General features: G+C 55.0%; 1 protein-coding gene across 1 annotated transcript in view; it reads right to left on the minus strand.

The window, feature by feature from the left end:
* Window positions 1–2,922, minus strand: part of VAX1 (ventral anterior homeobox 1) — a 22,995-nt gene that overhangs the window by 16,264 nt on the left and 3,809 nt on the right. The gene's annotated exons all lie outside the window — the stretch shown is intronic.

Genomic DNA, 2,922 nt, shown 5'->3' on the forward strand with positions numbered 1-2,922 from the left:
TAGTCTCCTGGGGGCCGGGCTGCTCCGCTGCAATGGCTGGAAGGAGCCGGGGGGGTGACAGCAGGGCCGGTCCTTTTGTGCAAGAAACCAGCAGCCCTCGTGCGCAGCCCCGGGCGGGGGAGGGGACCACCAGGAGCCCCCCAAATCGAAACTTCCTTTTGCTCCTGTCGGGGGATAAAACAAACAAGCAAACCCCCCCCCCCAAAAAAAATATCCCTTTCGCCGCATCCGGCGACGCCTCGTTTCTTTTGAATCTGGTCTTGGCTGGTGCCTCTCCCTAGGGCGCTTCCCCCCAGCCTCCCAAATCCGGCCTCTGCGCAGCCCCCTCGCCCCCAGCCTGCCGGGGCCGTCTGCACACTCTGGGGGCATATTTGGGGGTTTTGCAGGTCCTGTCGGGGGCCACCGCACATGCTGCGGCAGGGAGGTGCGGGCAGCCCCTGGCCACGCTTCCTCCCGCCCGGGCTCCCGGTTGCCGCTTCGAGGCGGGAGCTGCTCTAGGCAGCGAGCCCCAGAGTCTGATTTTCTTTCTTCTTTTTTTTTTTTTGGTTAAAAAAAAAACAAGAAGAAACAAAAGAGGCAGGTGCCCTTTGCCAGGGCTGCCGCCGTTTGCAACGAGCCCCCCCAAAGCAAACCTTCACCGAGATGCAAAGCGCTCTCCAGCAGCTGCGGGAAGGGGCTGCGCAGACGGGACGGAGACCAAAGCCCGGCTTCAGCAATAAAAACGTGGCCTTAATGGGCTGCCCGGTAACTAGCACAGGTGAGTCCTGAGCCTGGAGCGGGGGCTCGGCCCACCCCGTGGGTGGGGAGATCCGGAGCAAGCCACAGGTTTTGGGGCGGTGGTTTGTTCTTGCTTGAACTCCGCCAGGGTCCTGCGGGAAGCCGGCACCTGCGGCCCGAGCTGGCGAGCGTTTAGCCCGGGCGGAAAACCGCTTATTTTCCATCTGCGGCCGCAGCCGGGCTGCTTCAGACAGCCAGACGTGCCCACCCCGTGCAGGATCAGGCCCGCGGGGGCAGGGCTGCCCAGCTCGGAGCCCCTGGGCGCAGCACCGCCGTCTCCCTGCCTCGCTCCGCCGGGACAGGGCTCCGCGGATGCCCCGGGGCGGCTCGCCCCGGCCCGCCATACTGGTCGGCCGCGCTGCGAGCAATTGAATCCCGCTAATGCAACCCTGCGAGACCGCTGCTTGGCTCCCGCAAGCCGGCTGCTTGATCCCGACTCCCCAAGCGTCCCCACCGGCCGCGACACGGCACCCAGAGAGGCAACCACGGACTGCAGATCAGCTACGCGCGGTGTGTGTGTGTGAGTGTGTGTGTGTGTGTTGTTTTGACATTTTGCCTCGTCCACATCAGAGGATTATTAAATACAAGACGAAAATACACCTAATTCTGTCGTCATATAGATATAATATATTTCACTCTCACCACATAAATACAAAACACCCAAAACATTCAGAACAAAAGTTAGTAGCACGGGCTCAGCGCTGGAGTCGCTCGTTATTTTCTCCACTACTTGCCTAGAAACTTCAGACGTGAATAATTTACAATAAAATTACTATTTCGTTTCCTGTCCCTCGGTCCTGGCCTAGCATGAAGTCTACACACTACAGCAACCATTCCACTTTTTTATAAAGTTTTTCTCTCTCTCTTTTTTTTTTTTTTTTTTTTTTGGTTAAAGTTTGGTGGCACGTATTTATACCGTTTGTAAACGCCGTCTGTTAACGTTTAAAGAAAGAAAAGAAACTTTAAAAACAAAAAAACAAAAAACCCCAAACCCACTAGCTAAATACAACAGTCCTTTTTTTTCTTTCTTTTTTTTTGTTTTTGTTTTACCATGGCAAATTCAAGTACTGGAATTGAATAGGAAAAATAGATCAGAAATGCTAGTTGAGACACGCGTCTCGGTGGAGAGTAAGAGGTGTGTGAAAAAACTAGCGAAAGAGGGCTAGCTGCAAAGTACAAAAATAACGATTAAAGAGAGGTGCTTCGTATTTGACTCGCGTTTTAATTGAAGTGTGAGCAATTGGGGAGAGGGGGATTATAAGCAGGGGGAAGGCTAAAGATTTTTCATTTAGATCCACTTTGAAAAAAATCACTTAGGAAAAAATGGCCATCGCGACAGCCAGAGATGCCAAGCGCCTGGCTCAATCTCCGCCGCGTCCTTTATTTCTCTGTAGATTTTATTTTGCAGCATTTAAAAAAAAAATGTTTAGATTCAAAGAATTCGCTCGTGGGATGGCGAAAGGGGGCATTGCGTTACCTCTCCTGCTTTAGTCAATGTCTCCCAGGGCAGGTTTCTGACCGCAGGTAGTTTCAAGGCAGACTCCTCCGATCCCACAGAGTCAGCGCACCCGCACACGCACGAAAAAAACCCCAAATCTTTTTTTTTTTTTTAAAAAACCCAAACAAAAAGAAACGAGAAGCAGCGGATGCACAGGTTTCTGACTCGGATCTGTGCCCAGGGCAAAGAGAAACGCACCCTGGGCTCCTCAGCGGTGAAGGCGGTGCAGTGAGCATGTGTAAATGGGGCCACGAAACCTCGAGCAAATCTGTGCTTGGAGAGTTGACAACACGCATCAGTCCACGGATGGCTCCGTTTCCGAGTCCGCCGGGAATCGGCGTGCCCGTGGGTTTGCACGCGTGCAGCTCAGCCGAAATGGCCATTATTCAACTGCCCCCCACCAATCCCATCCCTTTCCTAGCTCAAAGCACAGGCCCAGGGAGGCGGATTCAGGGCGAGGGCAACCGGTGTCGGCTGGCGGGTTTGGAAACCAGCCTCCCCCGTTTGCCCCGGATCCGGGCCGGGGCCGTTCGGGAGCTAAACTGGGGCGGTTTAGTTTGTTTCGCTTCACTGCCCCGGCTTGCCCGCTCCCGCCCGGGCCTCGGGACGGGCTGGGGGTGGGCACGCGGGGCGCTGTGCGGGGGGGG

The sequence above is a fragment of the Gavialis gangeticus genome, unplaced genomic scaffold, assembly GCF_001723915.1.
Source record: "Gavialis gangeticus isolate Ggan-Ray unplaced genomic scaffold, GavGan_comp1, whole genome shotgun sequence".
Classification (NCBI taxonomy): domain Eukaryota; kingdom Metazoa; phylum Chordata; order Crocodylia; family Gavialidae; genus Gavialis; species Gavialis gangeticus.